Below are 26300 nucleotides of genomic sequence, written 5' to 3' on the forward strand. Positions count from 1 at the left end.
TTTTGAGCCTAGTACGCCCAGCGTAGCCCCCCTGGTACGCCCATCGTACTAGGTGGCTCTTGCTTAAGAAACACGTGCAAGTGTACGCTAAGCGTACGCATACGTACGCCCAGCGTACTTCACTGCCAAAATTCTCAACTTTAGGGACTTATCTTGCCAACTCTCCAAACTTCCATAGCATCTTCGAAAAGACTCGAATTCGAAAAATCCTGATACCTACGGAAAGGTAACGAGATGCCCTACGTTTCTAGCAGCTCGCCTCAACTCGAGACCTCCTAGCCCCCATCTCGTGGCCCATGAAGCTTAATATTGGATAATCCGAAATCGGATGTTACAATTCTCCCCCACTTGACTTAGATTTTGCCCGCAAAATCACTCTGTAACCCCACAAAGATCAAACCCTACTAGCCGAGAAGCACCACTGAAGGTCCTTAAACCATCGGCAATCACTTCCAAAGATACTCGATCCCAGCAATAACTCCTGACCCGAAAGTGTCAGACCCAACTGCCGCTACGGTACTCAATCTGAATCTTCGGAACTTGAAAACTCTTGTGGTCTACCTCTTGCCAGACCACCCTCGAAACATCACTCTGTGAGTCACCCACCGACTAACAAACTCTAAGAACACTCAAACAACCCAGATTCCCTGATCGATCACAATCACAACCTCAAAAGGATTAGAAAGGTCATAATCTCCTCCTTTCTCCAGGGCTTACTACAAGAACGATCATCATGATTCATCAGAGAGAATGAACCCCAGACTCTAATCTCGGATACTGGAGAATGATCATGCTTGCCTGAAAATATTCTCTGACGTCTGTCAGCCCAATAGATGAACCTCAAGTTCACGCATTCCATAACCAGAAGGTTTTACCTATTTCCCATCTTATAATAACTGTCTCCACTCTTAGTGACGCATAAGTCACACCATTCGCTTTTTCCTAAGCAAACACTACAACTCTACTGAAGATCGAATCACCCCTGAACTCTGATGACTACTACCCAATAGTCCCGTGCATCCCGCTGCACCTCCCGCATGAAGGCCCTGACCTACACAGGTCTAAGACATCAGATGACGAACCATACCCCTCACATGGAACCCACCTCCGATTCTAGAATCTCATCTCGTCTATCCATCACACCACTAGGACTCAACTCAACTCGAGAGTTTGGTCTGACCCATAGTTGGAACCACTCATCCCAATGACCCATTCAACTCATGACTCGTGTCCTGCAACCCATGCATACTTCACTTATCCAATTCCTTCGGATTGCGATATCCACACTTTACTCATATTATAATGATTCCCAATCATTGAGGAGACCCCTGTCTCACGCTTGGTCCGACCACCAGGCTCCCAGAAACTCATTCAAGCCTAAAACCCTTCTGTGTAATGCTCTGATCAAGAGTGCCTCATCGTAACAGCCTCTCGCTAACTAGTGTGTACTACGGCTCCCCATAGCATCACATCAACCTCTTACTGACTAGTGAGTACTATGGCTCCCCGTAGCGTCACAGCACCCTTTCTCTGACTAGTGAATACTATGGCTCCCCGTAGCATCAAAACACCCTCTCTCTGACTAGTGAGTACTACGGCTCCCCGTAGCATCACAACACCCTCTCTCTGACTAGTGAGTACTACGACTCCCCATAGCATCACAACCCCCTTTCTCTGACTAGTGAGTACTACGGCTCCCCGTAGCATCACAACACCCTCTCTCCGACTAGTGAGTACTACGGCTCCCCGTAGCATAACTACACCACTTCCTCACGACAACACCACACTACATCCACTAACTTGTGCTCCACAGACATAGATAGGTAAATACACATTTGTCCCTATTTATTCATCACATACTCGACAGCAACCTTCATGACAACACATCCTGCCCCGCTGGAATCCACATTCCTAGGAATCCCTCAAGATGACAATACACGAGGGGCCCCCACTTGAACTGCAAGTACTTGATACTCCATTTGCCGTCTCAACTCAAGACCCAAATAATCCTGAATTCAGGGCATTATACTCGGATACCTCTGAACACGATCACAAAACATCACGATATCCTGCCTCAACCACCGATATCCTACTTATGGCACCATACACTGATACCTCAAAGCACTCTCTCAGAATCTCATAAGTATCCTTCCTTTCCACAACATGCAACTTCAGAATATTCCTACCATCAGTTGAAATAGGTAGGAGTCGACAATGACTTGGAACATGTGGAAAATAATCCCAAAACTCCCTCCTATAATGCTCAAAACTCAAGCAAGCATACTTGCCACGGCCTGGAATAAGTTGCCAAAACCACTTCTGCATTTCCCCAACTGCATAACAGCCAAAACCTTGGATCTGAATTCTTCCACCGCCAAACTAACCCCATGAGCCAACCACCTTGAAGAGTTTCCTATCCAATCCAAGGTCTCCGAAAGTTGGCCACTTGTCGTGGAGACATTCAGCCTGTACCAAACATATACCATATGCATTATCTCGCTCTGTATATCGCTTTAAACACCAATAACCATGATCATATGAATCCACACCGCAGGTCTCTATATCTAGATCTCTAACTGATCTTAAACAGATCTCTGATCCTCTCAAAAAATACCAGGTCCTCCCACACTTAGGGTTCGAACCATCACCAATTTGTGCACCAACACTCTATCCCACATACTGTCTCCACCAGTAACTTCGCACCTAATCCCGTAAGGTGCTGCGCAACACTCGATGTTCTCCCTGACAGAGATCAAACAACTCCAACTACCCAAATCTCATATAAAACCCTCAGATCTTACCATCATGATTGCCTCTAGTCATTCAGAATCTCACACCATACCATCACCGGACCTCCCAACTATCCAGTATTAACCCTGACTCTTAATATGGAAATAATGAACTATCATATTCCTCATCCTTGACTCCTCGCCCAACGCCCCGTCAAGTCCCTTATCATAAGAGCAGAAACCACATCTCCACTCTCTATACCCATCAAAGACAATAAGAGTCACTGCCCTGATATACTCCTCTTGATCGTTACATGCTGCAGCTAACACATTCCCTACTATGCTCAAATAGGGTGTATCCTAGTCCTCGACCATCTCAGTCCCCATTGACAACCTGCTTAGGCTTTATCATTCCCACGCGACAGACCTACTGCCAGATACTATAATTGATTGCCATCATCATTATGATCCCACAGGGCTCACTCCCAACTCAGAAACCGAAATGTCAACACCTCCTACGTCTCCCTCAGGAAACGAAAATAGCACTACTCGGGTCACAAAGGTGACATCTCTACTATCGGTCGGCTGCACAACTCAGACCGTATACTTCCATAATTTACCAACCCTGCTCAACTCTGAGTCTTGCTACTTTACTGGCATATCACCAACAATCCCTTGGAGCTAACTCAATTTCCCTATCAAGGGATGCTCCACTAAAACTCGTTCATCCTGGCCCTCTGGACCCATACTCTTTCACCTCCGACCTTGGTCTAGATAATCACTACGGAATAACCTGTAAAACCAAAAGCACTAACCGTCACATATCATGGTACTCGAACCACGATATCTCCTCTCAATCTGCCACCAATCATGGTACTTGAACCATGACATCGCCTATCGATCTACTACCAATGGTACTCGAACCATGACATTGCCTCTCGATCTGCTACCAATCAAGGTACTCGAACCATGTCATCACCTCTCGATCTGCTACCAATCATGGTACTCGAACCGTGTAATCGCCTCTCGATCTGCTACCAATCATGGTACTCGAACCATGTCATCGCCTCTCGATCTGCTACCAATCATGGCACTCGAACCATGTCATCACCTCTTGATCTGCTACAAATCATGGTAATCGAACCATGACATCGCCTCTCGATCTGCTACTTAGAACTTCTGGATTACTCCCTGCATCGAGTATGGGTCCTCTGCTTTCAGTAGTATGGGCCCATACTACCTGCCAAATCTACCCATACTCTCTACACGGACCATCCCAGATTCCCTAAGTAGTTGCTCAACCTTCTCATCACCAATGCTCTACTCTGTTAGCATACTCATCTGATTAAGGCCACTTCCCAGGCTCTTACTATGTTCTCACACTTCTCCGTCATCAGCTGTTCAGAAACTCCTTATGATGCCAATCATCTACCTCCTGAATATCATCACATTCACTTGGTAGCTGACTCCTATTATCGGGAGTTCCACAAAGCACGAAGCAAGCAACATTCGGGCGTCGAATAAACACATATAACCCACTCTAGGTGATAACTCCACTGGCTCTACTCATACTCAAAAGATATCTTCGAACTCTGCAACGCTACCCCCCCGCCCCCCCCCCCCCCGGCCTGAGTGTCTAGCTACTATCTTGGTATGCTTCACAAATGCTCATCTAGGTATATCTCCTAGATTACTCTTCTACCCAAATCTCTATCTACATAGGATTCCTGCTGGATACTCTTTACTTAGCACATACTCGAGAGTGCATCACAAATCAGGCCACTCTAGTCCTAAAATATGAAATACCTAGCCTATCTCTAGCATACATAATATATCATAACACAAAAGTAATGGTATTTTGGGAAATCACCGTTCAGGATCTGGCTGATTGTACACACTGCTCCTTTTGCTTTCTATTAGAAACTCTTGCTCATTTTAGAAAAGTCATTTATGTTGAAAATGTTCCTCATTTCCTCAGTTTGAGTCCAGATATACTCGAAGGTACATCCGAATCCCTCAAACCAAGGCTCTGATACCAACTTGTAACAACATGAAAGTTTAAAACAAAATTTTCATTTTTAAAATGAATACTTTTCAGAACACTTGTAAGAACAATCTCATTTGTTCAATTTTCAAAACATAACTCCATATTTGAAAAATTAATGATCCAGGATCCTCAAAACATACGTCTTCCTCTGGTGTATACAATCAAGCTGGTGTCGTCCCGCTAATCTGAAAACCTGAAACACATAACACATAACACTGTAAGCACGAAGCTTAGTGAGTTCCCCAAAATACCACATACAACACATACGCCACTCGAGGCTATAGTATGACCCTCCGGTCGATGTGACTCAACGGGACGCTCCAGTCCCGTAGCTCGTTGGACCCTCTGGTATGGTCATAGCTTGTTGGACCCTTCGGTCCGGTCTGTATCGTTGGACCCTTCGGTCCGGTCTATATCGTTGGACCCTCCGGTCCGGTCTATACAACATATGGCATACATACAACAAAATGCATATAATCTCATACATACACATAAAATACAAGAACCTTCGGTCTACACATAAATACCACTCTAGGTAACGTATAATGAGAATACTCACCTCGGATGAAGAACAACTCCTATAAACAATGTTGCTACACACCGGCCTCTAACTCTATGCCAAACCCACAATAATCTCAATTAGGAGCTAAGTCCAACCTCTCACTTATTGGGTCTAAAGATAGACCACCCACTAGACCATTAATACCCTAAGCCCATTGGGCCCACCAAGGACCAATACTAAATGGGCCCTCACACGGCCCAATTCCCAAACAAAAAGGCAAGCCCAAACCAAGGGCCCAAAGCACATACATACATTTCTCTAGTTTATGACTCTATTACATGAAGTCCAAACTCCCAGCCCAACACTCAAGGCCCAACACAATGTTTAGCCCAAAAACTCCCGGAAGGAGTTCCGCAGGGCATACCCCATGGTACGCTCACGTACCGACACACTCAAGAAACTGATCAGGGACCTCAACCCAGTACGAAGGGCGTACTGGAATTACGCGGCGCGTACCTTCCGTCTTTTATAATCCATTTTTTGGGTCTTAACCTTTCAAGACCTTAACTCAACTCTTGGATCTGGACTTCCTAACATCTCTTACTCCATAAAGTTAACAACTTTAAGCCTTTTCATGGCTGATAAGGTCACAACACATAAAAACTCTTACTTTCTTAACCCAAAAATGCTCATAACTCATGCATGGGTAGATTCACACGATCAAGGCCTTATTTTTATGGTTCTTCACGACTAGAAACACTTAATAGGATAGGTCATTAACCTCTGGAGTGCATCAACTCATAAAGCCTCAAGCTTGGGACCAAAAACCCTAAAATGGACCCTAATATGCACAAAACAAAAAGAGTGGGAAAGCTTGGAGCTTTATACCTTCAAATGGTGCACTAGCCCCAAGAAAGCTCAGATCCATAGCCTGATCTTCAACTTCACTCCTTTCCATGCTCCTTCTTAACTCCCAAAAGCCCACAAGAACACAAATAAGCTCATCATGGCCACACACAAGCTCAAAAATGGATATTAGGGTTTGAGAGGGTTTATTAACTGAGGAAGGTGGGCAGAAATGAGACCATCTCTTTCTTTATATACGGACACTTCATTTAATTAGGGTTTCCTTCTGTGACTAGTACGCCCAGCGTACCCCCAGGTACGCCTAGCGTACTAGGTGGATATTGCTTAAGGAACACGCGCATCTGTACGCTAAGCGTATGCATACGTACGCCCAACGTACTTTGCTGCCAAAATTCTCAACTTTAGGGACTTATCTTGCCAACTCTCCAAACTTCCATAGCATCTTCGAAAATACTCGAATTCTAAAATTCCTCATACCTACGGAATGTTAATGAGATGCCCTACGTTTCTAGCAACTCGCCTCAACCCGAGACCTCCTAGCCCCCGACTCGTGGCCCATGAACCTTAAACATGGATAATCCGAAACCAGATGTTACACAGAGCCTTGGTTTGAGGGATTCGGGCATACTCTCGGGTGTGTTAGGACTCAAACTAAGGAAATGAAAATTTTGTTTTCAAAATGACATAAAAAGCTTTTGAAAGAAGGAAATGATGAGAGTGCAACGCACGTGATCATCCGTGCCAAGTAAGTAGTTCCCCAATGTGCTAGCTACGTTATTCTGATATTTGAATTTGTATGATCCTATGGAATTTGCTATGTGTATGCTTTTAAAATTATATACGGTTACGAGCTTATAGTCTTAGAATGATCGATTTGGCCTTATTTCCTGTTCCTTTTCTGGTTGTGGTTCTAGGGTAGAATCTGTTATTCGAAAGTCTATTTGATCCTCTTCTGTGTATAATTTGCACGCATAAAGGCAACCTGTTATGATTGGTTTGTTTGATGTGGGTAGAGAAAATCTTAGAACAATCTAGGATTTCAGTTATGCGGTGGTGGGTAGTATATGGTTTATTTAGGACGAATTGGAGTTATCAGGTCGAGTCTTCGGGAAAGGTACAGGTAGGTGTGGAAGGTAGTATTTGGCCCCTACTACTGGAAGCACCGAACCTATACCCGAGCTAATGTTAGATCTGATGACTTCAAAGAAGACCGGTGTGGAGAGATCCGTCTTATGAAAATCCTGATCGCTATGATTTATGACATTTCGGTTCAGCATGTTAGTGACACGTTTCGGGGCGGGAGGATCATGATCAGGATTTGGATCCGGAAATGGATCGGGTGACACTACGAACGACATAGATGAGAGGCTGTGTGAGATCATTGCGGACAAGGTTATGAAGGGTATCCTTGACTCTAGCCTAGTGATTTTTGGGATGGTCAAGGAGGGTATAATGGAGATCATGGAGGAGAGACTCAGATCATTTAGGACTGAGATTGTTACGGGCCAGTTGGGAGCCCGAACTCCCTCGTTCTAGGAGTTCAAGACGTGTGGGGCGCAAGAGTTTTTCGGGGTCAGGGACCCCATTGTCAGCTGACGTTGGGTGGCGGATATCAAAAACGCCCAACGCACAAGCTCCTGCCCGAATGTGTCAAAGGTTGGGTTTGCTTCTTGCATGTTGAGAGATAGAGCCCGAGATTGGTGGGGCGAGGTTACTAGACCGGTGGGATCAGCCGAGGTGGCTGAGATGACATGGGCCGAGTTTATTTGGTGATTTGATTTGGAGTTTTCACCACCCATTGAGTTGCAACGATTAGTGCGAGAGTTCCATGATTTGCAGCAGTCCACCGAGACTGTGGCGAAGATGACTGCCAAGTTTCGGGAACGACCTTTGTTGATTCCGCAATGCTCTAGGGATGAGGAAATGAGGCGGACCCGATATCATTCCATGCTGACGGACAATATTCAGGAGTTTGTGAGCTTTATGGGGTGCAAGACCCTGAACGAAATGGTGGAGAAGGCCCGAGAATAGGAAATAAAGGGTCGGGGCCGATGTAGGACAGGTTAAGAAGCCTAAGACGTCAGACACTCCCAGCAAGGTTCAGTAGGGTCGGGGCCGATGTGTCACATGTAGTCGGTTATACTGTAGAGCTTGCTGTATCGCAGGCTCGGGATGTTATGCATGTGGCCAGCATGGCCATATGAGCAGGGACTGCCCCACGAAGGGCTTAATCTGCTTTCACTGCAATCAGACCAGCTAATAGCGGGTCAACTGTCCAAAGTTGCAGGGAGGACGAGGAGCAGTGGCGGGGCCTGCGCCCAGCACAATGAGGATTACCGATGGCCGCCCTGCTTAGGCGGAAGCTCCAGCAGTGAAGAGCCTTGCGTTTTAACTGACTACCGAAGAGGCACGCGCAACACCAGACGTTGTGGCTGGTACGTGATTATTGTTCCCTGCACTATGTATATGTTTCGCTTATGTGTATTATATTCTTGTATACGAACCTTTTTTGTCAATGGTATGTCTGCTCATGTCTTGTTTGATTCGGGTGCAACCCGATCGTTTGTATCTCTTGCGCTTAGCAAGAAGTTCCGGGAAGCACTGGGAACTTTGGATTCCCTGCTCGAGGTGGAGATTGTGTATGACTGCGCCGTTAGTGGTACGAGGGTATGACCGCTCGAGGTGCCTCCGGAGAGGTAGGTGGAATTTCACATCGATTTGGTGACAGGGGCTGCTCCGATAATAAAGGCACCATATTGGTTGGCATCCCCAGAGATGCAAGAGTTATCTACACAGCTTCAGGAGCTGTTAGACCGAGGGTTCATTCGTCTGAGTAGTTCCCCGTGGGGAGAACCAATTCTTTTCGTGAAGAAGAAGGATGGATCCCACAGGATGTATATTGATTATAAGGAACTAAACAAGCTAACGGTGAAGAACCATTATCCGTTGCCAAGGATCGATGATTTGTTCGATCAGCTGCAGGGTGCGTCTTGGTTTTAGAAGATTGATCTTCGGTCGGGATACCATCAGATGAGGATTCGGGATGAGGGTATACCGAAGATGGCTTTCAGGACTCGGTATGGGCATTATGAGTTTGTAGTGATTCCGTTTGGACTTACCAATGCCCCAACAACATTCATGGACCTTATGAATAAGGTATGTAGACTAACGCTGGATCGGTCGTGGATCGTTTTTATTGATGATATCCTGGTATATTCTAAGACCAGGGAGCTGAACGAACAACACTTAAGGGAGGTGCTGGAGACCCTAAGGGCGGAGAAGATGTATGCCAAGTTCTCCAAGTGTGATTTTTGGCTATGAGAGGTACAATTCTAGGGGCATATCATCAACCAGGAGGGTATTTCGGTTGATCTAGCTAAGGTTAAGGCTGTGATGCGGTGGGAAGTACCAAAGAATGCATCTGAGATTCGTAGCTTCTTGGGTCTAGCGCGTTATTACCGAAGATTTATCCAGGATTTCTCCAATATTAAGGTGTCATTTATTTGTTTGACCAAGAAGAATGTGATGTTTCAGTGCGGTACAGATCAACAGTTGGCTTTCGAGACATTGAGACAGAGATTGTGCGAAGCTCCGATCCTTGTATTATCTAAGGGGTTAGACGATCTAGTGGTGTACTGTGATGCATCGATTACAGGGTTAGGTGCGGTACTGATGCAAAGAGGACACTTGATAGCGTATGCCTCATGACAGTTAAAGCTACATGAGGCAAATTACCCCACTCACGATTTGGAACTAGGGGCAGTGGTGTTTGCCCTCAAGATTTGGAGGCAATACTTGTATGGAGTGCGGTGTAACATTTACACCAAACACACGAGTCTGAAGTATTTGATAGATCAACCGAACCTCAACATGCGACAGAGAAGGTGGTTGGATGTGCTAAAAGACTATGACTACGAGATTCTATACCACATAGGGAAGGCCAACGTAGTGGTCGACACTTTGACCCTTAAGACGGTCGCATCCCCGATTCGGAGTGTGTGTTTGAGGATTACGATGATCTCCCCATTGTTGGAGATGATCAAAGAGACTCAGGTTGAGGGGTTGAAGAAAGAGAATTGGAAGGTAGAGAGGATTCGAGGGCAGTATCCTTTGTTTGTTAAGGGTAGTCGAGGCCTATTGACCTAGTGTGGTCGGGTGTAGGTACCGACGACTGGGGGAGTGAGACAAAAGATATTGGAGGAAGTGCATCAGTCGAGGTTCTCTATACATCAGCGGCCTCATGGTAAGGTCCAGCCGCTACCCATTCCCATGTGGAAGTGGGAGGAGATCATGATGGACTTCATTACAAAGTTGCCAAGGACGACAAGGGGTGTGGATGCCATATGGGTGATTGTGGATAGACTGATGAAGAGTGCCAATTTCATTCGGACACCCGAAAGTATATCTGCAGAAAAGTTGGCAGATATTTACATGCATGAGGTGGTGGCTAGACAACAGGTGCCTGTGTCGTTAGTTTCTGACCGTGATGTCCAGTTTACATCCAGTTTCTGGAAGAATTTCCATGAGGAGCTGGGCACTCAGCTACATTTTAGCACGGCGTACCACCTCCATACCAATGGCCAGAGTGAGAGAACGACCCAGACACTGGAGGATATGCTACGAGCATGTGTGTTGGATTTTGGAGGGAGTTGGGATATGTATCTTCCACTGGCAGAGTTTTCATACAATAACAGTTACCATGCTACTATCGACCGAGCTCCATTCGAGATGCTATATGGACGGAGGTGCCGGACCTCGGTTTATTGGGATGAGGTTGGACACCGGGTCATGGGAAGCACTGAAGTAGTGCTCAAGACTACTGGGTTGATTCAGCAGGTGCGCGACCGATTGCAGGACGCGCAGAGCTGTCAGAAAAGCTATGCCGACCGATGACGATCAGATCTTGAGTTGCAAGTGGGGGATTTTGTGTTACTGAAGGTGTCACCCTGGAAAGGGATCATTAGGTTTCGGAAGAGGGGAAAGCTGGGTCCTAGGTATATAGGCTCGTTTAGGATCACAACCCGGGTGGGCAAAGTGTCATATCGCCTGGATCTGCTAGAGGAGCTTAGCCAGATTCACAACACATTCCATGTGTCACAACTGCGGAAGTGTGTCACAGACAAGGCTGCGGTTGTCTCGTTGGGTGATATTCAGGTGGATGAGAGCTTGAACTACATTCAGAAGCCCATTTCCATTCTGGATAGGAAGACGAAGGTTCTTCGGAATAAGGAGATAAGACTGGTGAAAGTGCAATGGCAGCATCGGAAGGGTTCCGAGTGGACTTGGGAACCGGAAGAGGAGATGCGAAAGCATTGCCCCGATTTGTTTAGGTCAGCAGACTTCGAGGACAAATTGTAGTTCAAGTGGGGGAGACTAGAAACACCTGGTTTAGGTGTTGGTTGGAAAGTTGCGAAATATGGGAGGTTTTATGCATGGACTCGGCGAGTTGGGAGAACAACTTGTCGAGTAGTGTCGAGACATTTTGGACGTGGGTCGAAACTGACTCAGCAAGTCGGAAGGCCTGACTTGGTGAGTCAGAGCTGTTTATAGAAAACCCTAGTTTTGGGGTTTTGCCTCATATATAAACATCATTATAAACCCTTGTAGCCTCCTTTATCACGATAAAAGACCGTTTACGACCGTGAACTCTCAAAGGTGTGAAATGAGTGCATTTGGGGGCTATCTTTAGGATCTTGGGGTGAATTCCGAGCTTGAAGAGGAAGTATTAAGGGGAAAAGCACTAGATCAAGTGTCTATTTCATGTTGGGCATTCGTTTGAGGTATCAATCTGTCACTTTCAGTTTAAGATCCTTAAATTTCTTTTGGAAGATTGTGGCCATCGCAGAAGGAAAGGGAATCAAGGTTGGATCTGGACCTATCACAAGGATATGGTTCCTGATGTAACATCAGGATTCCCATGTATTTTATTTTAACCTTTTATTTTGAGTTAAACAGAGGGACTCGACGAGTTGACGCCTAGACTTATCGCGTAGGATCGCGATTCACTGACTGGATTAATGAATGGACTTGACGAGTCGGCTAGGTGACTTGACAAGTCTGTGCTGGCGGAATAAGCCCTAAATCTTTGGGCTTGTGCCCTATTTAAAGGCCTTTATGGCCTTCATTTGCGGCCACTGCACCCCTGAGAAACCCTAGAGAGCAGAGAGAAACCTTGTAGAGAAAGAGGAGCGATAATTCATCATTCTTTGGTGTGTTATAGCAAAGGGAAGGAAGGATTTCGAGCTAGGCTGACTTGTGGTACTCAAATCTTCCATCATTTCGTTCAGAGCTGTTGTGGGAGGTAAGGATTCATGTTTATCTTCATTTGAGTAATAGATTTCATGAATCTAGGGTATCTTCTCTTCACTTTAGGTAAGAGATCTAGTGTGTGTGATGTCCCCTTGTGAAAATATTATCAGATCTGGACCTTGAGAGGTCCAGAGAGTCCCTATTATTCAGCTTTATGCAATCCTTTTTGAGTTTTGAGGCCTAGGTTATCATATAAAGAGTTATTTTGGCATATAGAGATGATAGTGTGATGCATGGGCCTAAAGTTTGAACCTTTACGTGACTTTTGGGTGCTAGAAGGTTAGATCTACTAATTGGAGAAGCAGATTTGACCTCAGAAGGTCGTTTGAGTGTTGCCATGGAAGGAACTCGCCGAGTCCATAAGGGGAATGAAAGAGTCGAGTCGGGTTGCCCCTCGATTCATGACCAGTGGTAACCCGTCGAGTCACCAATGTACACTCGACGAGTCTGTTCAAAGTTGACCGTTGACTATCGTTGACTTTTAGGGTCTAGTCAATGTTTGGACTTTTGAGCCATTGGAGGGGTAAAATGGTCTTTTACCCTTCTGAGAGAACTTAGAGTGGGTATAGTCTGGCCTTTGAGAGTTGTATTGATTAGAGTAATTGTTCCATGTGATTAGGTGGAGGCTAAAACAGTATTACCGAGTTCGAAATTTCCCGAGTTACCCGAGGTTAGTCTTCTCACTATACTTTACCTAGAGTGGTAATTAGAGTTATGTGACAGAGTATGGTGTATGCTATTATATGATGTAATATCTATGTGATTCTGTGTTATATGTGATTCAGAGTTTATAGAGTTTGATCCAAAGGTCCATAGAGTTAGGACCAGAGGGTCCACAGAGTTATGGGACTGAAGGGTCCCACTGAGACACTTTGACCAGAGGGTCATACAAAGTTATAGCCTCGAGTGGCTAATATGTGTTGTATGTGGTATTTTTGGGAACTCACTAGGAACTTATGCTTATAGTGTTATGTGTTATGTGTTTCAGGTACTAGTGATGAACGCATAAAGGCGCCGGCATGATCCCTACACACAGACCGAGGATTTTATTAGTGATCTTGGGATATGTTTTATTTGATGAAATTTGTTGAACATGAGATTTGAGAATTTTTAAATGATAATTATGTTGCTTGAAAAATGAAAAATTGTTTTGAAAAATTTACGTCGTTACACCAGATCTGGACATTCTTAGGTCCCAGAAGTCATAAAGTTACATCTTTTTATGAGCTTATTCCCTCTCCATGCATAAAAACCTTGTTAAGGGTTAGCTTTGAGTATTTTCGCCATCAGAGGCCTTGCAGGCACGTAAAGTTTGCAACTTTACGTGTTATCTTCACTAGTAGAGTATAGATCTGAAGTTTGGGACCATGAGTCCCAATGGAAGAGGTCGTAAACATAATGGACAAATAGGGACTCGGCGAGTCATGCAAGAGACTCGGCTTGTCGAGAGGGTTTCCTTGTTCACGGCCAAAGTTTTACGGCCAAGGATTTATGGTCAAGGGTGTACGGTTGGTGGTTTACAACCGTGAACATCAAGGAACTCGATGAGTCCCACGGGTGACTCGGCAAGTCGATGAGTTAAGTTGGGAACTCAATGTGTGAACGATTGTACTCGATGAATCAAGGTCAATATGGAATGGTTACCTTGACTATAGACCTTGACTTTGACCAAGGTTGAACCTGGGGGTATTTATGGGATTACGTTGAGTTATTTACCCTAGGATTATAGGCAGTTTGGGAAGAGCAACATAGGACGTACCTGAATTCAGTTGTCGATTCAGCTTTGTGAGGTGAGTTTTCTCACCATACCAATGGGTCGAAGGCACCAAGTCGGCCCATTTTATGATAGTTGATTTACTTGTTATGTAGAGTTGTGATATGTATGTGTGTATGGTATGTGGTAGAGATAGCCCTTTATGGCTAACAGTAGAGATAGCCTTATGGCTAATGGTAGAGATGGGCTTATGGCTAATGGTAGAGACAACCTTTATGGCTGATGGTAGAGATAGCTTCATGGCTAATTGACATGTGATATTTGGTAGAGGTACCTTTATAGCTAATGTGATATGTGTTTTGTGTGGGGTATGCACTGGGGGACACTCTGATGTTTTGAAAACAATAATGATGTAATGGTTGTGGTTTGAAAACAATTATTGGGATCTTCATATTTTATGAAATATGGTTGACTATTTAAAAATGAAAAATTTCTTTGTAAAATTTGGTTCGTTACAACACTAGGCGTACAAGCCATAATGCAGAACGTACAAGCCTCATTGCGAGTACACTTAGCGTACAGCTGATTACGCCCGACGTACTCAGTCTGTTGGGCTTAGAAGTTTTGCACTTTAAGTTTGTTCCATATTTTGGGCCTAGATGCTTGGGCCCTTATTGGGCCATCTGAGTGAAGGTATTTTGGGCTAAGTGGAAGGGTGGGCCATAGGATAAGGCCCAAGTAAGAGTTTAGGCCCAGTTTGGAAAAATGATCCAAATATGGGCCTTGAGTGATTATTTGGTTCAGGTTTAGGCCTTCTCCCTAAACTAGGAAAATAGTAGAGTGGCCGTTGGACTAATAGCTAAGGATTTGTAATCCAATTATTAATTGAATGATTATTTTGTTAGTGATAGTGTGGGAATTTAGTGGGCCAATTGTCGGAGACTTTCAGGGTAATTCAACAGTGTGAGGTGAATTTTCCTCACTGTACTTACGGTTCGAATGCACCAAGGCCGACCCTTCGGATTGTTTTTGTGGTTTTATCGTATAATTGAGTATTGTGGTGATCTATTAGGTCTATATCCTGATAAATAGGATGGTGATATGCTTACTGATCTATCAAATCTGCTTATTTGTTATTGGTCGATAATTAGTACGCTTGTCTGTTATATATATGTGTGTCGACATAGTATATGTGTGCTTGGGTTGAGGCAGTCCTGCTTTGTGCAGAAGGCCAACAGACCCAGGGAAGACTGGATAGACTGAACGACATTGAGGCATACCAGTCAAGCTGAAGGCCCAGAGGATGGTCCAGGCTGAAGGCGCGATGTGGCGTACCAGTTATCCTGAAGGTTCTGTGAGCGTACAAGATAGACTGTAGGACAACTGGCATTCTAGTCAGACTGACGACTCTGAATGCATGTTGTTTACTACTATTATTATGATTATGTGATGTGTTGGTATTTTGGGGGAAACTCACTAAGATCTGGATTACAGTTTTGGGTTATGTTTCAGGTACCTCAGATGATCACGGGTAGGCAAAGACGTGATTGTTCACCTCTTCGTGATTTGTGTAAGGTCCTGAAAATGGATCTTTACCAATGATCAATCAATCACACAATCAATGGAATGAGAATCAAAGTAGAAACAGAATTGAAACAAGCTTGCACACGCTTATATTGCATAAAAACGTTTGGTACAACTTCCTCTGTGATCGTGAACTATTGTGGCATCAACAACCATAAATGACCTACATAACCCCTATATATATTGGACTTGGGCCGACTCTGGGTTTACGGCCGTAAACAGGCTTCATGGCCGTAAACTACCAACCAACCTACCAAAACTGTATACAGACTCAAAACAACTTATTACAATGAAAGCCTAGACCAAACCATTAATTAGACCCTTCAATCTCCCCCATGGTTTGGTGCTAGCTTGAGCTTAGTCTTTGTCGACCACCAGCACATCCAACTTCCCATCGCTCCGTTCCACATTCGTTTGTCAATGATCTCCATAACCATAGCTGTAAACTCTTTGGCATCTGGCTCAAAGAGGTCTTCGGCAACTTTAATCTGATGATGGATCAGTTGATGTATATCACACTTTCCAAATTGAAGCAGGTCTCGTTTATCATACAAGCGGATGCATCCCTTCTCAAGCTTGATGACAGCAGATGTTGTGGTTTCACCAAACACCCAGTACTCCACGGTTCGCAACGATCCATCTGGATGACCCTGAAGAATAGGAATTTGCTTCACTTGTTTAGTAGCTGGCCATATCACAGCTCGAAGAGGTTGATTATTTTTAGGATCATTCACACTTGGGTATATCTTAATGATTGACTATGCAGTCTTCATGGAAAGAAAACCCTTGTATACTTGATCCTCCAAGAAAGCTTGAACTGCATAGCCTGGGGATTTTGGGAGACATTTGAAAAAGGGGCCTTTGATAGCTCTGAAAGATCAACCCTGGTCCAGGTGTTGAAATCATGAGCATCTTTATATAGCTCAGTTTTACCACTTTTCCGTTTCACAATCCACATGTTCAAAGTATCGTGAAATCCCCATGAAACGATCCCTGACCTATCACCATATATATATATATATATATATATATATATATATATATATATATATATATATGTAAAACGATTCTCTTCAAGATCTGTGAAGGTGATAGTAGGTTGATCCGCAGGAGCATTCTGATCTGAGCTCCTCTTAAACAAGTATTGACCTTTTTCAGCAGATTTGGACAGTTTGGCACGTTTCAAGGCCACAACACTTGGAGCTTAAGCTAGCTCTTCTTCAAACCTATTAACAACACGTGATGTCAGAGTAGAAATCACAATGGGATGAGACTAGATGTGCAGATTAATCCTCGACTCATCAGCAAATGTTTTGAACTTGTCATCAAGTTCCTCCTCTAACTTCTTAGTCAAGTCAAAGTAAATTGAAGTGAGAAGATTAAAGTGCTTCTGTAAGTCAGAGATATGCTTGGTCTTCAAAGCTTTATCCTCTTGAAGATCAGAAACTTGAATTTTCAGATTTACATTCTCGCTCAAAAGATCATTCACTTGGATGCTGAGGTCTATATTCTTTTGATCAAGCACATTGACTTTCTTTTGAAGCTCATCAATAACTGATTCATCTTCTCTTGTATGACCTTCTCTAAATGCAACTCCTTTAGCTCTAGAAGAAGGTATTGAAGTTTGTTCCTGGGCTATATGCATGGCTAGCCACACAGAGGCATCATCAAGATCTGCCCTAAGAGAAGAAAATCTTGCTTGAGCAGAGGAGCCACCAACCTCAAAGGTGGTGCTAGGACCTCCATAAAAAGGTTCAGTTGAGATGATAGCATGGGTAGTTGTTGCTGTAGTTGGCAGGCCTTGAGATAAGCCATAATCAAGAAGCCTAAATCTAGGATCACGTCTTCTTCTCTTTGACGGAGGTTGTAAGGTCTGGACTGTTGCATCATCACTCTGAAGTGGTTCAATTGTAGGTGAAACAACATCAAGGGGAGGAATCCCTGACACTATCACCATTGGAGTTGTAGTATCAACCACTTGATTGGTAGTAACAAGTGTTGACTCGAGAACATCATCAGAGTCCCTTATCTTTGTTACTGGGTGAGCAACATCACTGATATTGTCAAGCAGTGTGTTGAGATTGACATTTGACAAAAAGTCTTCGTTACTTCCAAAGTTAGTCGGAATCTCATCTCTATCAAAGCCCGCAAGATCAAGGTCTTCATATTGATCAGTCTCAGTTGCATTCTTAGAAGACCCTTCATTGTAGTCACTTTCGAATTGGACTGATCGTAGGTCATGCTCCTCAGCTACAAACACATTGGGAGCAACAGTCTCTTCCCCTTCCTGATCTGACACAGTGATCACATCTCCTTCCGAGATCAACCTTTTTGATGAAGTAGGCTCGGAAGATATTTTGTCAGAGAATCCGTGAGACTCGAACGCTTCATTTGGCTCAACGAATCTTCCAAATTTTACGAGTGGATATAGTCCTTGAAAGACGACCTTTCCTTTGCGATTTTACATGATGAGCGCAACAGTGTGAGGGCCTAAGGACTTCATATCAAGTGTATCTCCCTCCTTCACCATATCAAGAAACTGTTGATGAATAGGTGAATGAATCTGGGATACATCAAGAAGGTATCCCGTGTGATGTCATTGATGTTGACCACAAACTCGTACAGGATAAACCTTGAAAAGTTGAAGCCAATCCCTGCAGCAAGAGAAACAATAGCTCCAGTGTTTCTAAGAGATATTTAATCTGCACCAGACCTTCTACCGGAGATGCAGCTCACGAACACATGAGCTAGGAATCTCAAATAGGGTGGCAGAAGCTTCTTCACTGTAGGAGGAGAGTCGCCTTCGTACCCTATCTTCTTCAAAATTTTATGAGCATCTTCAATCCCGATCTCAGTGGGAAAACTGGGTAGGTCATTGATCAGTAGATTTTCTCTAATGAACTGCTCATTGATCACAACTTTGCATCCTTTAACGATTGCATCCACAATCACTGCTCCATCATCAGCTCTCTTCATCTTGGCAGTCTGCCAGAACTCCCTTATGATATTTTGATAAACTACAGTTTTCATGGTGATGGCAAAGGCCAGGAAACATTCTTTCAGTCCGTGAATCATTGACCTGAATTCTCCATGTGCCACTAGAGGATCTGCAAGTACAATTGTCAGGTTGTGCATATCTATAAATTTTAAGCTTACCATTTGATCTGCACTAAAACATACCAAGTAAGAAAAAAAAGATATTTGAGCAAATAATATTTCAATTGATTTAAATTTAGCCCAAAAATTAATTATTTTGTCCAAAATTTAAGTTCAAGGTCAACCAGGAGTTTACGGTTAACTTGGAGTTTACGGCCGGAAACTCGTGACCGTAAGCACAGGGCCGTAAACGGAGTTTACGGCTATAAGCTCCATGGCTGTAAGCTTGGGTCGTAAGCTTAGACAGACCCTTTTTCATCGATTTCAGCCTCAAAACTCATCGATTTCGTGAAGTAAATGCATATCTATGGACGGAATCGTACTACCTTTCAGGTGATCGGAGCAATTTCACAGAAAAACGAGAAAGTTTTTTCGAATATGAGAGAGAAAGGGAGATGATTTGCGGCCGGAACCTAAAAAGTGAGGGAGTTTCCGGCTGTAAACCCTTTATATACCCTTGACTATTTTACCTGCTGTCCACACAGTGTAAGGCACAGTCCAATATTTCAAATACTTTTCAAAAATAAAACTTTTGAGGATTTTAAAAATTAAAATAAGACCAAAAATAAAAATAAAAATAAAATTTTCTAAAGTTTTTTTTAAATAAAAAATAAAAATAAAAACTTTGACAATATGATAAAAATTAAAATTGACATAGACAAAAATAAAATTAATGATAAAATAAAATAAAACAAAACAAAACAAAATTAAAATAATTTCCAAAATTTAAAATTTAAAATTTTGATAATTACAAAATAAAAATAAAAGGAAACAAAAATAAAATAAAAATAAAATAGACTAAACTTATCTAAACAAACACTGAATATAATTTTGTGACTTAGGGATCAAAGTTGTTAGACAGTCTTGGTCTACTTATCGGTACCTTTACCTTCATGTCTATATCTGATCGATCGCCGGTATTATGGTCCACTTAAACACAAAAAATTGTGATAAAATTTGGACAAGCTAATAAAGACAAGATCCTTTTGATTCTATATTCTTAAATAAATTGCCTAGGGACCATTTATCTGACGACGACCAGGGATATTGTTGTCCACCTAAATTGAGCAACGAGATCTACAGACAATCTGTAAGTGTTCAATTTTAATTGTACTCGAACATGTTTCCCGCTTCCTGATATGCTCCAGTAATCAAGAACTTCCAAAATACTCCTTACATCGGGTGAGCAGACAATTATTAAGAGAGAAGATAGATTTAGAATGCATATGCTATACACCAAGGTCAGATCTCTTCCAATCATGCAGAGGATGAAACATATGACTAACTGAAGTTTTAGAGGGATTAAGAAAAAGAATAATGCATATGCTGTGTACCAGGTCGAATTGTAAGGCACGCAAAGGAGACAGTATATGGCTAACAGATAAAAAGAATTGCATAGAAAGAAGATGTAGAGAGATATAATTGCATATGTTACAGTCCAGGTCGGATCTCTCGATCACGCAGAGGAGGAAACATATGACTAACAGACAGAAAGAAAGAAAATAACCATCTACAGACCTAATTTATCGGAATACCCCAATCACCCCATCATTACCGGAATTAAGGACAGAATCCGCATATCGAGGAAAAGTTAATCCATAGTTCTAGATATGGGTTCTTTTAATGTGACCAATAGATTCCCCTGTATATCTCCCCGCTCAACCTATCCGAGCATCGTATTGTCAGGCTAAACGGATCTAACTAGTTCAAGGTTTGATAAGTCCTTGAATTCCTTAAGTTCAAATCTTCCTAGTCAAGTCCATTTAGAATCTTTCGTGCCTACCAGCGCTTCGAACACAGAGCGAAGACAATTTAAATTTTGGTACGTTATGCAGATTCAGATTGCCTGTTATCACATGATAATATCACTTCCGTACACATCACCTACAACCAACATATTTTTGATTTTTTGATATTTATTGTTTTTGGATTTTTGAAATTTTTAATTTTTGTTTGGTTTTTGTTTATTTTTCCCCCTAAATTTGTGCACGCGTGAGAATGAAATCACTAAAATGCGCAAATTTAAACTAAGCTAACCAAATATAAACTTGAAAATGAGCATTAAAAAATAAAAATAAAAATAACTTAAAGTAAGTAAAAAATAGAAAAATAAAATTAATCCTCAAAACGAATCATTTTCAAAAATCCCACAAGCACATCAAATCGAGCTTTGTTAAAAGGCTTGGTGAACAGATCTGCCACATTATTAGCAGTGGGAACCTGTTCCAGCCGGATGAGTCAACGTTCAAAACAGTCTCTGAGAAAATGAATTTTAATATTAATGTGCTTGGTTTTTGAATGTTGGATAGGATTTTCAGCAATTTGAATCACAGCCTCATTATCACAGTAGATTGAGGTTTCTAGATAATTCAAACTGTAATCCAACAGCTGACGTTGGATCCAGTTAACTTGAGAGCAACAGGCAGATGCAACAATGTATTCCGCTTTAGCTGTTGAACTTGAGACGGTGTGTTACTTCTTGCACTGCCACGACACCAGCCGATCTCCATGATATTGACACCCTCCTGAAGTAGATTTCCTGTCAAGCTCACAGCCTCCATAATTACTGTCAGCAAAAGCATATAAATCAAATTCGGAATTTTTCGAATACCAAAGACCTAATTTTGGGCTACCTTTGATGTACTGAAAAATTCTTTTGACAGCAATAAGATGTGAAAATTTAGGATTTGCCTGATAACGTGCGCATTGACAAACTACAAACATGATGTCTGGACAGCTTGAAGTAAGATACATCAACGATCCAATTCTTGATCTGTAGTGTGTCTAATCTACGGATACGCCATCAGTATCTGGAGTCAGCAGAGGTCTTTCGGCCATTGGCATTGATGCAGGTTTAGCGTCTTGAAACCCGAACTTCTCAAGAATATCCTCCACATACTTGGCTTGATGTAGCAGGATTCCAGTTGAATTTTTTTTGACCTGAAGCCCTAGAAACATGGTCATTTCTCCCAACGAACTCATCTCGAACCTCTTTTTCATAACGCCTTCAAACTCCTTGCATAGTTGCGGACTGGTAGACCCGAAAATAATGTCGTCAATGTAGATTTGAACTAGAATCTGATCATTACCAACATGCTTGATAAACAAAGTTTGATCAATAGTGCCACGAGAGTACCCATGCTCGAGCAAGTGCTTTGTAAGGGTCGCATACCAAGCTCGAGGAGCTTGATGTAACCAATACAATGCCTTGTCCAACTTGTAGACATGATTAGGAAACTTCGAGTTAACGAACCCAAGGGGCTGATCAACGTAGATTTCTTCCTTCACCTTGCCATACAAGAAGGTTGTCTTGACATCCATTTGATAAACTGTTAAGTTCATGTAGGAGGCTTATGCAAGGAAGATATGAATAGCCTGCAAGGGAGCTACTGGAGCATAAACCTCAGTATAATCAAGACCCTCGACTTGTCGAAACCCACGAACCACCAATCTGGCTTTATTTCGCACTATAACCCCTGAATCATCCTGCTTGTTTCGATAGACCCAGCGTGCGTCAAGAGACTTTTTTCCCTTTGGGAACTCAACCAATTTCCAAACCCCGAGTTTTTTAAACTGATTCAACTCTTCATGGATAACTTCTACCCAGCTAGGCTCATTCAGAGCCATTTCAACATTCTTGGGCTCTATTTGAGAGATAAAGCAAGAATAGAGACATGTATTGACATCTCCACTTTGACTTCTAGTTTTAACTCCATCGCCCAGCTGATCAATGATGTTCTCAATCGGATGACCATGTTGAATTCTAGAGGGTATCTCCTGGCAGATATCATTAAGTGAGACGGGAAGATTGTGAATATTGACACCTCCTTCATTTTCTGATTGTTCCACACCAGATGACTCTGCTACAAACTCATTAGAAATGTATTCAGGAAAGCGTAGTTCAATAAAAGTTGAAGTGACAACGGAAGCATTTCTAGACATCAACTCTCTTTCAACAGGAGTGAGCAGTGTAGCCTCAGCATCAAGAGTATCATTCTGAACCGGAGATTTTGGACTATCAGGTGGTACAGATGACTCCCCCTCAGGTGAAGCAGAGGACTCCCCCTCAGATGGTGAAGAGGATACCGTTGGGGGTCTGTAGACAACTTCTTCGTCTTCGTCTACAGAAACATTCTTCGAACTAGAGAAAAACCCAGATGAGCTATCCGAAGACACATTTATATACTTGAAAAGAAATGTGTAATCAAATAACCAATCCGGACCCACTCGAGCGTCCGTTTTATTCTCCTCTAACCAGCGCCCGTCATAGGATTCCATAATCTGCTTCTTCTTCTTATTGTAGAGCCTATATGCGGTGCGTGCAGCATACCCTACGAAGTAACAATCATCGGATTTGGCATTAAACTTTAGGTTGGACTCTAGGTGAAGGTGATGGGTTTTGAGCATTCTAACACTTCCTAAGTGTACATGCAACCCTAATAACATTGAATCTATGTTTTCTCTATATACATGCAAATTTCTTTTTCAAGGTTATTTCCTAACTAGCATGGCATGGGGATTACATAAAACATAACAACTAGTAGAAATACATACCTTGTTGTTGCTTGGATTCCTTGAAGACTTTGTGAGCCTAGCACCCCAAATGTTGTGCCTGAAATGCTTCACACAACACCACAAAACTTGGAATAACTTGAGAGAATACTTCTTACACTTGAATATCGGTTATGCCCTCTCTAGAAACACTAGGTAGCCGATTTGCTAGCCAAAGGGTTCCTTTTATAGTGTTGTTACAATTAGGGTTTTCACATGAATACTCTTAATTGTCATGACTCTTCATTTCTCATGTCCCATGGGTTTGTAACTCCCATGGACTATCCATGGAGCTCCATATGGTTATAACCAAACCCATAAACCATGGATCATTAATCCACCATAAAAGAATTGATGATTGTCATAATCAACCCTATATATTTCATTAGTCTCACTTTGATCACTAAATTAATACTAGATTAATACTTGATCAACACTAATTAAATAATACTATTATTAATATATTAGAACTTATAATATATTAATACTCAAAAGTGGCTTATTCTCTCATCTAGTCTATCCAAGTATTGCAATGCCATGCAACCTAAATGGACCATGCCGGGTCGGGTCAAGTACATACCAAATAAAGTTATGGAGTTAGTTACTATATCCAACAGTCTCCCACTTGGATAAGTCTAATAACTATATTTGCAAATATGACTTCAAAATCCAACTAGCAATCGTAGCTCTTTCAATGTCTCTCGGAACAGAGATGATGATGATACGCCATTTAAGATAAGTGATCATATAATCGACTATTCTCATGATATCAGCCGGACAAACACATGGAACATGGTCTTACTTATTGTCCAACATTTGTTTCTCTATCTCTGATTTCTTTCGACATAGAACTAAATTGAACACATCAATTAGGTTCTGACCGGGCTCGGTACATATGTTAAAACCAAATCATCGAGGGGCCTAGATATCACTTCTATTTCTAGAAGGAACAGACAAACTTCAACTGATATGCTTGTACTAACTACTTGTTGAATTATTCACAAAGGCACGTTTTATAACATCGAGTTACCAATGTGTTTTTGTATAATCAATGAATAACCAACTCATAGTCAACAAATCATATCTCTAGTTTTGAAGATTCATATAATATTACCGTTTCACGATCACTCGAGATAAATTCCATGAAGTGATGCAAGTGAGCGTGGGTTGGATCCAATACTCAGCCCTTATGAGTACTCATGAATGTTGTAGCAACCATTCCATTGTCCAAAGCACTTTAGACAAATCATACAAACCAAATTCATAAAAGTCTTAAATCAATACTTACTTACAAAGTTTGATTAACTGTGGATGTTTTGAATAATAACATAATCAATCTGGAAGTAAAAACATGCAAAATTGAAACATAGTAAACAATCAACACAAGATAGTAGCACCTTACTCATAAATAAATAACAACTTTTATTTATCATCAAATGCCAATTACATTTTACAAGTTTCAGGAATCTAATTATTGAAACTAATATCATCCTTCAGCCCAATGCGCCTTACATGCTGTAAATGCTTAACCCTGCTCAGTCCCTTCGTGAGGGGATCTGCCGGGTTCTCATCTGATGATACCCTCTCTGCCATGAGGAGTCTTTCTTCTATTCTATGTCTGATGAAATTGTATTTTCTGTCAATGTGCCTAGATCTCCCATGATCTCTTGGTTCATTAGCCAAAGCAACCGCACTTTCATTGTCATAGAAAATTTCCATTGGCTCCTTTATAGCTCGTACAACTCCAAGGTCTTCGATGAAGTTCTTTAGCCATATCGCCTCTTTTGTTGCCTCGCTTGCTGCTATGTACTCTGATTCACAAGTTGAATCAGCTACTGTCCCCTGCTTGGAACTTTTCCAAGTAATTGTTCCTCCATTTAGGATAAATACCCAGCCTGACTGAGAGCAGAAATTATCCCTATCAGTCTGAAAGCTAGCATCACTATATCCTTCCACTCTCAATTCATCACTGCCTCCGAGGGTAAGGACCCAGTCCTTAGTCCTCTGTAGATACTTGAGAATGTTCTTTACCGCTGTTCAGTGTGCCTTTCTAGGGTTCCCTTGATATCTACTGACCATGCATAAAGCAAATGCCACATTAGGACGAGTACAAGTCATAGCATACATGATCGAGCCCATGGCGGAAACAGATGGTATATAACTCATTTCAGCTATCTCAGCCTCTGTACTTAGACTTTGAGTCTTACTCAGCTTGGCATTACTATGGATTGGTAATTCTCCTTTCTTGGAATCTTACATACTGAACCTCTTCTGTACCGTATCCACATAAGTACTCTGACTAAGTCTAATTAGGCTCTTACTCCTATCTCTCAATATCCTTAGCCCTAGGATATAGGCAGCTTCCCCAAGGTCCTTCATAGCGAAACACTTCCCAAGCCATGACTTAACCTCCTGCAAAGTTGGGACGTCGTTTCCTATGAGAAGTATGTCATCCACATACAAAACCAAGAAGCTAACTATGCTCCTACTAGCCCTGCATACACACAAGACTCATCCTCACTCCTAGAAAAGCCAAACTCTTTGACTTTCTCATCAAAGCAAAGATTCCATCTGCTAGATGCTTGTTTCAATCCATAAATGGATTTCTCAATCTTACACACTCTATTAGGGTATTTTGGATCGACAAAACCCTCTGGATGAGCCATGTAAACATCCTCAACCAACTTCCCATTAAGGAAAGTGGTTTTGACATCCATTTTCCATATTTCATAATCATGAAATGCAGCTATGGCTAACAACACTCTTAATAGACTTAATCTTAGCTACTAGTGAGAAGGTCTCATCATAGTCAACTCCCGGAGTTTGAGTAAAGCCCTTCGC

The sequence above is a fragment of the Lactuca sativa genome, chromosome 9 (assembly GCF_002870075.4).
Source record: "Lactuca sativa cultivar Salinas chromosome 9, Lsat_Salinas_v11, whole genome shotgun sequence".
In the NCBI taxonomy this organism is placed as follows: domain Eukaryota; kingdom Viridiplantae; phylum Streptophyta; class Magnoliopsida; order Asterales; family Asteraceae; genus Lactuca; species Lactuca sativa.